We start from the raw sequence: 14,417 nt of genomic DNA, 5'->3' as shown, positions 1-14,417 counted from the left end.
ATGGATGTGTCACAGTTTGTTTATCCATTTGCCAGTGGCATTTGGGTTGTTTCCAGTTTTTGATGATTGCAAATAAAGCTGCTGTAAACATTTATGTACAGGTTTTAAAAATAATTTTTGTAAACAAAGAATTTCTCCTAGGATGTATACTTGGGATTGCAATTGCACATGAAAAGTCTATGTTTAACTTCATAACAAACTGTCAAACTTTTCTAGAGTTCCATTTTACACTCCTACCTCCAGCGAATGAGGGGTCTAGTTGCTCAGCATGCTTGTTAACACTTGGTATGGTCAGCATTTGTTTTGCCACCTTGCCAGGCTTCCTAGAGAGATCTCTCTCTCTCTCTTTTAGCTTAGAGGTTTGCAGGCTTATTCTTAGTCATGGGACCGTTTTACAACCTGAATCCTGCACAGAACACCAATAGCGAAGTCAGATGATGGTGGAGCTGCTGGCCAGAGCTAGGCCCTCCCTAGACCTCATCACATCTCCAACAGCTGTCCCCAGATGACCCTCACATGTGAGGCCTGACTCCCACCCCCAGAACTGATGCCATAAACCCAGGGCCTCTGCCTGCAGCCTGAGATCTAGGAACACTAATATTTGCCTAATCTCCATATCTTAGAGACCCAAGAAGACAGAAAAGAGAAATTATAGCTGAGAACATGTCAAAAAATCATTGTTTATGATTTTATATGCTATTGTTACACAGATGGTATTTGAGGAAAACTACCAAGATTGTTAAATGTGGCGGTTTATATTTGAAGACAGAAAATACACAACTATGCATGTTGCTTAGGGGATTGGAGCATAAGGATGTTTCTAAAATCCTGATTTTTCCGCGGCAGATTGTCACCTGTTTGCTCGAACAGTGTTAGCAATTTAGATATTATTATTATGATAAACCGGTGTTCAAGCTTTCAGCTAGTTTCCAGAATACATTTTTATCCAGCTTTAATTTTTTTATGAATTTGTTATGGCAGCAGTTCAAATGAGGAACATGCTCCATCTAGTGGTTCTTTTTAACTATGCAATTTAAAATAAAATTTAAACATTTATTTGAAATAGGTGTTATTTTAACTTGTTTCAAAAGTCAGAAAGCATAAAAAAATAGAGTACTGTTTCCCATCTACTGAATTTTCCCACCTCCACCCCACATACCCAAAAGGTAAAAACTGTTAGTTTCTAGTGTGTCCTTAAAGAAATTAAAAAATAAAAATACACACACATGCAAGCAATATGTGTATTGTTAATCACTATTTCTGTCCACATAACATTATTCTCATCCCTTGTAGGGCATTTTGGGAATGGGAATGAGAATAGACCTATAATTAAAATGTCTAACATGTCTCTGTTGAGAAATTTATTTGATATAAGGAATTCGGGTGTTAATAGTTGAGAGCTGTTTAGTAATAGCCCACTTTTCTTAAGGCCTCTTTTTTTTTTTTTCTGAAGCAGAGTCTTGCTCTGTTGCCCAGGCTGGAGTGCAATGGCACGATCTCGGCTCACTGCAACCTCCGCCTCCCGGGTTCAAGTGATTCTCCTGTCTCAGCCTCTCGAGTAGCTGGGATTACAGGTGCCCGACACCACGCTCGGCTAATTTTTTTCTATTTTTAGTAGAGACGGGGTTTCGTCATGTTGGCCAGGCTAGTCTCAAACTCCTGACCTCAGTTGATCCGCCCACATTGGCCTCCCAAAGTGTTGGGATTACAGGTGTGAGCCACCACACCGTGTCAAGGTCTGTTTATTTGATAGGTTTTGATCATTTCTTCAGTTCTTTTGGCTGATGTGTGTATTATCTGTGCATTAGTGGCCCTCATCTACTGATGTATTGTGTCTTATTTTTCTGCATGGATTACACAAAATCATTACTAGGTTTTGACACCTAGAAGATGTTTATCATTACGAGCAGGAAGCCTCACAATGTGAGAATAGATGTGAATTTGGGATTCCAAAATAGATGAATAACAATGATTTTATAGTAAAGTTGCTGAAATGGAAATGTAAAGAAATAGCTAATAACCTGTGTTTCAGAATCTTACCTGTAATATACTTCAAGGCATCTCCATAGGCTGTGCTACCTAATTTTTGTAATTTGGGGTTTCTCTTGATTCATATTTTTTCTTTTTGATTACAGAATTTATAATTTTACACATCTGAGTGTGTGTGTGTATATGTGTGTATATATATATATGTATAATGCTCCATAGCTTATATTGTTCCATACTTATGCATACTCCTAACATGTGTGAAGACATTCAAAGGACCACATTTCTGGAAGTAGAACTGCTGAATCAAAAAGTACGTTCAGAGCCAGGATGGTGGTGTGCACTTGAAGTTCTAGTTAGTCGGAGGGCTGAGGCAGGAGTATTCCTTAAGCCTAGGAGTTGGAGAACAGCCTGAGCAACATAGTGAGACACCATCTCAAAAATAAACAAACAAACAACAAAACCCCAAAAGGTAGGTTCATTTGTAATTTTTATTGATATTTTCTAATTGCCATCCGTAGAGATTGTACCAATTTATACCCTGCCTCCCTTCCTCCCTCCTTCCCTCCCCTGGGCTAGCGTATGAGGGCACCTGTTCCCTACAACCTTGCCAACCTTGATAGTGTGTTATCAGACTGTCTGGACTTTGTTCATTTGACAGGCAAAAATTGGCATGAGTGTAATTTTGATTTGTGCTTCTTTTATTACATGTGGGAGCAGGGATTTTAAAGATACATTTAAATGCCATTTGTATTTCCTATTGTGTGGTGTGGGCCATCTGTTCAAATCGATTGTCCACTTGGTCTGTTTTTTTGTTGTTGTTGTTTGTTTGTTTTATTTATTTTTATTTTTTACAATTATACCTTAAGTTCTGGGATACACGTGCAGAATGTGCAGTTTTGTTACATAGGTATACATGTGCCATGGTGGTTTGCTGCACCCATCAACCTGTCACCTACATTAGGTATTTCTCCTAATGTTATCCCTCCCCTAGCCCTCCACCCCTTGACAGGCCCCTGTGTGTGATGTTCCCTTCCCTATGTCCATGTGTTCTCATTGTTCAACTCCCACTTATGAGTGAGAACATGCGGTGTTTGGTTTTCTGTTCTTGTGATAGTTTGCTGAGAATGATGGTTTCCAGCTTCATCCATATCTCTGCAAAGGACATGAACTCTTCCTTTTTTATGGCTGCATAGTATTCCATGGTGTACATGTGCCACATTTTCTTTATCCAGTCTATTTTTAATGAACTATAGGAGCTCTTTAATTAGAAGGATTGGCCCCTTTGCAATGACATCAGTAACAAATATTTTGTCTCAGTTTGTCATTTGCCTTTTGACTATCCTTACGGTCTTTTTGTTGTGCATAAATTTTTGTTAGTCACATTTATCAGTCTTTTCTTTATGGCTTCTAAATATTATGTCATATTTAGAAAGATTTCTTGGATTAAAATTATGAAATAATTCTTCAGGTTTTATTTTAATACTTCGTGGTTTTATTTTTCTTCATGTCAATTGTTGATCTATTTGGAATTTATTCTAGTACATGGTGTGAAATGGGGATCTGACTTAATTTTCCTTTCCAGTTGGCCACCCAGCTGGATGTTTCAGTAATGTTTGTTTTTCCCATGATTTGATATACCACATTTGTCTTACATATATTAAATTTCCATATATACTTACTTCTGTTTCTCAATATTCTATTTTATTCTATTGGTCTATCTGCCTGTTTTGCACAATTTGAGTTACTTAAGGCCTTATCACACATATTTTTTAAAAAAATTTTTACGGGAGATTTGCCCCTTTTATTTTTTCTTCAGCTTTTTTTAAATTCAGGGGTACATGTGCAGGATGTGCACATTTGTTACATAGGTAAACGTGGGCCATGGTGGTTTGCTATACAGATCATCTCATCATCTAGGTATTCAGCCCAGCATCCATTAGCTATTCTACCTGATGCTCTCCCTCCTCCAACCCCCCCAAGACAGGCTCCAGTGCATGTTGTTCTCACCATGTATCCATATGTTCTCATCATTCAGCTCCCACTTATAAGTGAGAACATGTGCTGTTTTGGTTTTCCATTCCTGCATTAGATTGCTGAGGATAATGGCTTCCAACTTGTCCATGTTCCTGCAAATGTCCTAATCGCATTCCTTTTTATGTCTGCATAGTATTCCATGGTATATATGTACCACATTTTCTTTATTCAGTCTATCATTGATGGGTATTTAGGTTGATTCCATGTCTTTGCTAATGTAAATAGTGCTGCAGTGAACATATGCATGCATGTATCTTTATAATAGAATGATTTATATTCCTTTGGGTATATACCCAGTATTGGGATTGTGGGGTCAATTGGTATTTCTGCATCTAGGTCTTTGAGGAATCACAACACTGTCTTCCACAGTGGTTGAACTAATTTACACTTTTACCAACAGTGTAAAAGTGTTCCTTGTTCTCCGCAACCTCGCCAGCATCTGTTGTTTTTTCACTTTTTAATAATCAACATTCTAACTGATGTGAGATGGTATCTCATGGTTTTGACGTGCATTTCTCTAACAATCAGTGATGTTGAGCCTTTTTTCATATGTTTGTTAGCCACATGTATGTCTTCTTTTGAGAAGTGTCTGTTCATGTCCTTTGCCTACCTTTTAATGGGGTTTTTTTTTTTCTTGTCAATTTGTTTAAGTTCCTCATAGACTCTGGATATTAGAGCAAGAATTTTCTCCCATTCTATAGGTTGTTCACTCTGATGATAGTTTCTTTTGCTGTCCAGGAGCTCTTTGGTCTAATTAGATCTGATTCGTCAATTTTTGCTTTTGTTGCAGTCACTTTTGGTGTCTTCATTATAAAATCTTTGCCCATGCCTATGTCCTGAATGGTATTCCCTAGATTTTCTTCTAGGGTTTTTATGATTTTGGGTTTTACATTTAAGTCTTTAATCCATCTTGAGTTAATTTTTGTATATGGTGTAAGGAAGGGGTCTAGTTTTAATTTTCTGCCTATAACTTGCCAGCTCTCCCAGCACCATTTATTAAATAGGGAGTCCTTTTCCCATTCCTTGTTTTTGTCAGGTTTGTCAAAGATCAGATGCTTGTAGGTGTGCAGTTTTATTTCTGAGTTCTTTGTTCTGTTCCATTGGTCTATGTGTCTGTTCTTGTACCGGTATCATGCTGTTTTAGTTACTATAGCCTTGTAGTATAGTTTGAAGTCAAATAGTGTGATGCTTCCAGCTTTGTTCTTTTTCCTTAGGATTGTCTTGGCTATCTGGGCTTCTTTTTGGTTCCATATGAATTTTAAAATAATTTTTTTCTAATTCTGTGAAGAATGTCAATGGGAGTTTAATGTGAATAGCATTGAATCTATACAATATTTGGGGCAGTATGACCATTCTCTGATGGCTGTATTTTTGTGGGGTCAGTAGTGATATCCCCTTTATCATTTCTGATTGAGTTTATTTGATTCTTCTAACTTTTCTTCCTTATTAGTCTAGCTAGTGGTCTATTTAATTAATTTGTTCAAAAAACCAGCTCCTGGGTTCATTGATTTTTTGAAGTGTTTTTCTTGTCTATCTCCTTCAGTTCAGCTCTGATCTTGGTTATTTCTTGTCTTCTGCTAGCTTTGGGAGTTTATTGCTCTTGGTTCTCTTGTTCTTTTAGTTGAGATGTTAGGTTGTTAACTTGAGATCTTTCTAGCTTTTTGATGTGGGCATGTAGTGCTATAAAGTTCCCTCTTAACACTGCTTTACCTGCGTCACAGAGATTCTGGTACCATCATTTCTTTGTTCTCATTAGTTTCAAAGAACTTCTTGATTTCTGCCTTAATTTCATTATTTACCCAAGACTCATTCAGGAGCAGGTTGTTCCGTTTCCTGTAGTTGTGTGGGTTTAAGTGAATTTCTTAATCTTGAGTTCTAATTTGATTGCTCTGCAGTCTGAGAGATTGTTTGTTATGATTTCAGTTCCTTTGCATTTGCTGAGGAGTATTTTACTTCCAATTGTGTGATCAATTTTAGAGTAAGTGCCATGTAATGATGAGAAGAATGTATATTTTGTTGTTTTTGGGTGGAGAGTTCTGTAGATATCTGTCAGGTCTACTTGATCCTGAGGTTGAGTTCAGGTCCTAAATATCTTTGTTAATTTTCTTTCTTGATGATTTGTCTAATATTGTCAGTGGGGTGGTAAAGTCTCCCAGTATTATTGTGTGAGAGTCTACGTCTCTTTGTAGGTCTCTAAGAATTTGCTTTATGAATCTGGGTGCTCCTGTATTGGGTGCATGTTTATTTAGGATAGTTGGCTCTTCTTGTTGAATTGAACACTTTACTGTTATGTAATGCCCTTCTTTGTCTTTTATAATCTTTGTTGGTTGAAAGTCTATTTTTTCAGAAACTAGGATTGCAACCCCTGATTTTTTTTCCATTTGCTTGGTAAATTTTTCTTTATCCCTTTATTTTGAGCCCATGTGTGTCTTTGCACATGAGATAGGTCTCTTGAAGACAACATACTGATGGGTCTTGGCGCTTTATCCAGCTTGGCAATCTTTTCACCCATTTTATTGTCTGCAAAGATCATACTTCCATGGGTTTAGAGTTTTCCTGACTATTTTTGTTTGTTTCTTTTTATATTTGAATTTTAAAATCACTTGTTGGCATTGTTATTTGGATTATGTTTAATGTATGAATTAACATAAGGAGAATTGATTTCATTATGATATTGTCTTCTATTAATAAACATGGCACACATTTCTATTTGTCCAAGTCTTCTCTTGTATTCTTTAGGCATATTTAGATGAAAGTTTTTTCATCTAAGTTCTGTAAATTAAAAAAATTTATTCTAATGTATATTTTAATTTTGTTTTATTACTTTTGCAAGTGGGATCTTTTCCTTCATGTATTTTCTAACTGGTTTTTAATGTATCTGTATAAAAGCTATTGATTTCTTTTATTGTGTATCCTGCTAACTCTTATTTTTGTAGTAGTTGTTAGTTGATTGTCTTGGGGGCTTCCAGGTGTACAATCATATTATAGCTAGTTAAATTTTTCTTTCTTTTTTTTTTTTTTGAGATGGAGTCTCGCTCTGTTGCCCAGGCTGGAGTGCAGTGGTGCATTCTTGGCTCACTGCAAGCTCCACCTCTTGGGTTCACGCCATTCTCCTGCCTCAGCCTCCCGAGTAGCTGGGACTACAGGCACTGACCGCCACCACGCCCGGCTAATTTTTTTTGCATTTTTAGTAGAAACGGGGTTTCACCGTGTTAGACAGGATGGTCTCGATCTCCTGACCTTGTGATCCGCCCGCCTCAGCCTCCCAAAGTGCTGGGATTACAGGCGTGAGCCACCGCACCCAGCCAATATTATAGCTAGTTATAATGCAATATATAGTGGCTCAAAATGACAGTTGTTTATTATTGTTCATGCATCTGTGCATGACTGGGAGGACCTTCTGGTCTTAACTCATTCATGTATTTCAGTTAGCCATGAATTGGACAGACAGCCTCTCTGATCTTGGCTGGACTCTCACATATTTGAGGATTGCCTAGAGGTAGGTTGGTTTAGGATGGCCATGGCCAAGACAAGTGAGCTGTTCTCACATATCTCTTACTTTATATCACCCGCAAGCATGGTAGTCTGAGCATATTTTTAGCTTCACTCAGGGATATTCCCATGAGTATCACAGGATATGATACTTTTTTTTTCATTAGTGTTCATGTGGAACAAGACAGATAGGGAAATGCATAAGCACTCAAGTGTTTGCTTCTCTCAAATTTACCAATATTTTAATGGCCAAAGAATATCCCATTGGCTAGGTCCAGATTTAAGGGGTAGGAAAATAGACCCTGCCTCTTAAATGAGAACTGGAGTGTCAAAGGGCAAGAGTCAAGGAGAGGTGAAGCATAGGTGTTATCAATAAATCAACCTGCTACGTGTATCTGCAAATAGTGATAGTGTTACTCGTTCCTTTCCAATTTTGATTTCTCTAATTTTTTCTCTCTCATAATTGCATTGGCAAATACCACCAGAACAATATTCAACAACAACTTCTTGTGGTTGTTGCTTTCAAAGAGCCAGCTTTTGGATTTATTAGTTACTACTTTTTCTGTTTTCTGATTACTTTTTTAAAAACAATTTATTCTTTTTTCTTTAATGTGTTGTTTTTTTCCTAGCTTCTTTAGTCAGCTGCTGTAGCAATTGCTGTTGACACCCAAGATCCCTTTACTAGGCTTGCATACCCGTTGACTGGTTCTGAGAATGTTGATTAATATCAACTCCCAATTGAACATTTCTCCTTTGAATTGTCATTGATTATGGAAGTTACCTTCTCTGGAAATACCTGAGGTTATGCTTTCTCCTTAGGAATACCCTGCAATCAATGACTAACTAAGAGAGTGGCACAACTCTGTGATGCCATTTATATTCCAGAGCTCCCCATGGAATCAGGCTGAGGCTAAATTTTATATGAGCTTACATCGTTGCAAGCTCCCAGGTGGCCTATGTGCTCTAAAGGCCTCCTGTCTGCATTGATGCCTGCCATCCTACTGTACACCCATACTGCCAGTTGCTGATGGTTTGCTTCCCCACCTGCATTTGTAAGGATGGTTTATTCTTATCCCAGAAACTCCAGACCAACTCTGGCCTGGCCAAATCAGCTAACTTCTCTGCTGTTTGATGGGCTACACCATACCTTCTCTAGTGAGATCTGTACCTGTTCCAACTTTTTCCCCTTTTTAGGTGTTCTCTCTCAGCCTGAGGATACCATATGGAGTTTCCCTATATCTTATAGTGAATATTTTATCATAGTAATACTTTGTATTAAACTTTGTCTGTTTAACCTATTGCATGATTTCTTTCTTCTGATTGGCTCTAGACTGCTACATCTTGTGATTTATCAGTTTTTGTTTTACATATTTGAGGCTTTGTTGTTTGGTGTGTACACGTTTAGGATTGTTATGTCTTCTTTGTGGATTGATCCTTTTATAATTATAATATCTTTTGCTATCTTTGGTGATGTTCTTTTTTCTGACATCTACTCTAGCTGATATAAATATAACCATTTCTACTTTTTCTTTTTGATTAGCATTCACATGGCTTAACTTTTTGCATCTTTTAGCTTTCAACTTGCTTATGTCACTATATCTGAAATGGATTTCTTGCAGATAGCATATTTTTAGACTTAAAAAATTCATTCTACCGATCTTTGTCTTTTAATTGTGGTATTTAAACCATTTACATTTAGGGTAATTATTGATATGTCAGTGTTTACATCTGCCACTTTATTATTTATTTCTTCTGTTTCTTATTTCTCTTATTTTTTTTGTTTTCTTACCTTCCTGTAGATTATTTGAACATTATTTTAGGATACCGTCTTGATTTATTTATTGTGTTTTAGGGTATATCGCATTCTATATTTTCTTAGTGGTTGCTTGAGGTGTTACAGTACATACCTAATTTATCATAGTTTACTAGTATTGTCCTACCACTTTGAGTGAAGTATAGAAACCTAACTTTCATTTAGGTTCCTTTACCTTTCCAATTTTAAAATACCTTTTTTGAGTCCTTTTTTAAAAATTTGAGACAGGGTCTCACTCTGTCACCCAGGCTGGAGTGCAGTGATGTGATCTCGCCTCACTGCAACCTTCCCCTCCTAGGCTCAAGCAATCCTCCTACCTCAGCCTCCCAAGTAGCTGGGACTACACATGCACACAACCACATCCAGGTAATTTTTTGTATTGTTAGTAGAAACAGGATTTTGCCACATTGCCCAGGCTGGTCTCAAACTCCTGGGCTCAAGCAATCTGCCCACCTCAGCCTCCCACAGTGCGTGAATTATAGGCATGACCCACTGCCCCTGGCCAAATTGTTTGAAGTATTTCTTCAACCTACATTGAGTACCACATCAGATGGTTTTATAATTTTTGCTTTAGACATTAAATATTATTTCAAAAAGTCATGAATGAAAAAAATCCACTAAATAAATGGTGGGATATTCTATGTTCATGGAGAGGAAGCTTAATGTTGTTAAGATTAAACGTCATCTCAATCAAAATCTTGGCAAGTTATTTCATGGATATCAACAAACTGATTTTAAAGCCTATAAGGAGAGACAAAAGACTCACAATAGCCAATACAAAATTGAAGGAGAAGAACAAAGTTGGAGGACAGCCACTACTGGCTTCATGACTTACTACAAATCTACAGTAATTAAAAATGTATAGTGGTGGTGAAAGAACAGACAAATGGATCAATGAAACAGAATAGAAAGTCCAGAAATGGACTCACATAAATATAGTCAACTGATCTTTGACAAAGGAGCAAAAACAATAAAATGGAGAAATGATAGCTTTTTCTACCAATGATGCTGTGACAACTGGACGTCAACATACAACCCCCACCCCCACATAAATCTATACATAGACCTTACACCCTTCACAGAAAGTAACTCAAAATGGATCACAGGCCTAAATGTAAAATGCAAAACCATAAAATTCCTAGGAGATCTAGAAGAAAGTCCATTTGACTTTGCATTTGGTGATGACTTTTTAGATACAACACCAAAGGCATGGTCTACGAAAGAAAGAATTGGTAAATTGAATTTTATTAAAAGGAAAACTTTCTGCTCTGTGAATGTCAAAAGGATGAAAAGGCAAGCCATGGATTGGGAGAAAATATTTGCAACAGACACATAGACACGTCTAATATAAGACTGTTATTCAAAATATACAAAGAACATTTCAAACTCAACAATAAGAAAACAAACAACCCCATCAAAAAATGGGCCAAAGACCTTAACAGACACCTCACCAAAGAAGATATATAGCAGGCAAATGAGCATATTAAAAATGCTCAACATCATATGTCATTAGGGCTACACACATTAAAACAACAATGAGATATCACTACATGTCTGTTAGAATGGCCAAAATCCAGAACACTGACAACACTAAATGCTGACAACAAGAAGTTTTATTCATTGCTGGTAAGAATGCAAAATGGTATAGCTGCTTTGGAAGATAGTTTGGTGATTTCTTACCATATGGTCCAGTAGTCATTTTCCTTGCTATTTACCCAAAGGAATGGAAAACTTACGTGCACACAGAAACCAGCACATGGATATTTATAGCAATTCTATTCATAATTTCCAAAACTTAGGAGTAACCAAGATGTCTATCAGTAGTTGAATGGATAGATAAACGGTGGTACCTCCAGGCAATGGAATATTATTTAGTGCTAAAAAAAAATGAGGTATCAAGCCATGAAAAGCACATGGAGACTTAAAGGTATTTACTAAGTGAAAGAAGACAATTCAAAAGTTTAGTTGAAATACTGCATTATTTCAACTGTATGACATCCTGGAAAAGGCAAAACTATGGAGACAGTAAAAAGATCAGTGGCTGTCAGGGGTTGGGGGAGGCATGGCACAGATGATTTTTAGGGCAGTGAAGCTACTCTGTATGATACTATAATAGTAGATACATGTCATTATAAATTTATCCAGACCCACAGAATGTACAATTCCAAGAATGAACCCTAATGTAAACTGTGAATTTGGGTGATAATGATGGGTAATGTACGTTCATCAGCTGTAACAAATATACCACTCTGGTGGGGGATTTTGATAGGGAGGCTATACACATGTGGGGGAGGAACTATATGGGAAATCTCTGTATCTTTTAATCAATTTTGCAGTGAGCCTAAAACTTCTCTAAAAAAGTCTATTAAAAACCCATAATAAGTAATCTAGTCTACTATATTTTTACTCATTCTGATGTTCTTTCTTTTCTGAAAGTTCTAGCCTTTTTCTCCTATCATTTCCTGTCTGTTTAAAGAACTACCTTTAGCCATTCTTTAAGTCAGCTTGCTAGCAAACATTGTCTTAGATTTTTTTGGCCTGATAAGATTTTTATTATTCCTCTTCTTCATTCCTGAAGGATATCTTCACTGAATATAAGATTTGCCATTGACAGTTATTTTGTCTCAGTACTTGAAAAATGTTGAGCCACTTGTTTCTGGCCTCTGTAGTTTCCAGTGAGAAATCTGCTGTCATTCCAATGGTTTTCCCCTATAAGTAACCCATCATTTCTCTCTAGCTGCCTTCAAGATTTTTTCCTCGGCCTTAATTTTAAGAAATTTAATTATGATGTTTCTTGACATGGGCTTCTTTGGGTTTAGCCAACTATTTGCTCAGCTTACTGAACCTGTAGGTTTATTATGTCTTTTACCAAGTAGGGGAAGTTTTTAGCTATTATATCTTATACTACTTTTTTGGTCCAGTCTCTCTTTTTTTTGCTTTTTGAAACTGAAGATATGCATGTTGGCTCTGTTGTTATTGTCCCAAATGTTCCTGAGAAATATTTGTCTTATTTTTCAGTCTATATTTTCTTTGTTGTTCAGATTGGATAACTTCTATTGATTTGTGTTCTAGTCTAAAATAAAATATCTTAGATCAGGTTGCCTTTAAATAACAGAAATTTATTTTTCATATTCTGGAGGCTGGGAAGTCCAAGATCAAGGTGCCAGAAGATTTGGTGTCTGGTGAGGGTCTTGCTTTCTGGTTCATAGATGGTGCCTTCTTGCTATGTTCTAACATACTGGAAGGAGCAAGGCAGGTCTCTGGGACCTCTTTTGTAAGGGCATAAATCTCATTCATGAGGGTGAACTGCTCATGACTTAATCATCTCCCAGAGCCCCTACTTTCTAATATAATCACCTTGGTGATTAGGATCCAACATATAAATTTTGGAGGACATACAAACATTTAGACCATAGCAATCTGTCATCAAGTTCACTGATTCTATTCTTTCATCTATGCTGTATTCTTGAGTTCATCTAGTGAGATTTAAAAAATTTGGTTATCATATTTTTCAGTCCTATGAGTTCCATTTTATTCTTTTCTATAACTTGCACTTCTTTGATACAATTTTCTGTTTTTTTCCCCATTTATTTCAAGAGAAATTATAATTACTTATTGAAGCATGGTTATGATGGTTGCTTTAAAATCTTCATCAGATAATTCCAATGTCTGATTAATCTTGGTGTGGGTATCTGTTGATTTCTTTATCATTCATGTTGTGATGTTCCTTGTTGCTGTGATGGTTCTTAGTAAATTCTTTGTATGTGTTCTGACAGTTCTTGGTATGATGAGCAATTTTTTATTGTGTCCTAGACATTTTGGATATTTTATTATGTTGCTCAAGATTGATTGAATATTTTTTAGCATGGGGTCCCTTGTTGAGGTATATTGGGATGTCCAGGTGGCCATGTATATTCAGCTTCCTGTTGAGCCGACTTTGTTGAAAATGTATGGAGTGGAAGTTCAGCTCCCCTCTTGAATCTCATGACCTCAGTTGCCTTCAGATGGGGATGTGAGATCATCCCCTCCCCACTGGGCTGAGCTGCCATCAGGAAGGGGGAAGTTGAAAGCTGACCCACATCACTTTGTTGTCACCGGTATGGGATGGAAGGTCAGTTCTCTTCTGGGTGCTAATGACACCAGGGAAGGAGAGGGGTGAATTAAGTGCCAACTGACCCTCTCTCCTACAACCTCCTTTTTCCTTGTTAATACCGAGTAGGGGTGAAGTCTCAGCTTCCCATTGGGTCCTGCTGATGGGGTGTTGGTGTGAAGCAGGGTGTGACTAGATTTACCTCGCATCTTCTTGCTAGGCCTTGTTGTTGCTGGGTATAGATGGCCACTACTGGACTCCACTAATGCTACCCTGGCGCCACCTGCTTTTGCTGGGCAGGAGATAGAAGATCAGCTCCCTACTTGGCCCACCAAGGTGTGCACCAGGTCGGGAACTCAGACACTCCATCTGCTCTGCAAGACAAGAGGTGGAAGGTTAACTCTCCCCTCAGCCTTGCAGAAAGGAATTGGAGTGCCCCCTCCTGCTTTTGCAGGGTTATAGGGTAGAGAGGAAGAGCAATGCCCCACTGAGACTGCAGGAGAGGAAGATGGGTGTGTTTTGCTCTGATGTTTTTCTGTTGTTGGGTGGGTATCTCCAAGAAGGTTTTCTATTGTTAGGCCATCCTTTTCATATCCTCTGGCTCTGAAATCTAACCTGAGTGAGGTCCTACAGGCTCAGGCTGTGCGTTGCATGGAAACATTCTAGGTGGCCAAAGAGGAACCTCTCCTCCTGTGTCAGTTTAGGTTCATTGAGAAGTGGGCACCAAGGTGGGGCTAGATGTGCGGAGATTTAATGGGAGGAAACACCTGAGAAGCGTAAGTGGGAGGGAGCTGGATTGGTGGGGAGAACCCCCAGAACAAAGGCAGTCAGGTCTGGCTTCCTTGAAAAGAGACGGGGAGGAAAGGGTTGAGCTGGGAAAGCCTCAGACACAGTACAGTGATGACAAAGTCTGCAGGCAAGTGGGCTCCCAGAGCAGGTCACCTCTTGGGCATGCATGGCCTGACTCTAGAACCTTGTGGGCTCAACCATCAGCTAGTA

The 14,417-nt window shown here is 37.9% G+C and overlaps 1 protein-coding gene across 1 annotated transcript in view; it reads left to right on the top strand.

The window, feature by feature from the left end:
- ACOXL (acyl-CoA oxidase like) overlaps positions 1 to 14,417 on the top strand; it is a 387,631-nt gene that overhangs the window by 22,557 nt on the left and 350,657 nt on the right.

The sequence above is a fragment of the Pan troglodytes genome, chromosome 12 (genome assembly GCF_028858775.2).
Source record: "Pan troglodytes isolate AG18354 chromosome 12, NHGRI_mPanTro3-v2.0_pri, whole genome shotgun sequence".
Lineage (NCBI taxonomy): Eukaryota > Metazoa > Chordata > Mammalia > Primates > Hominidae > Pan > Pan troglodytes.
The sequence above is the reverse complement of the archived record's forward strand: the minus strand, read 5'-3'. Positions and strand labels throughout refer to the sequence as shown.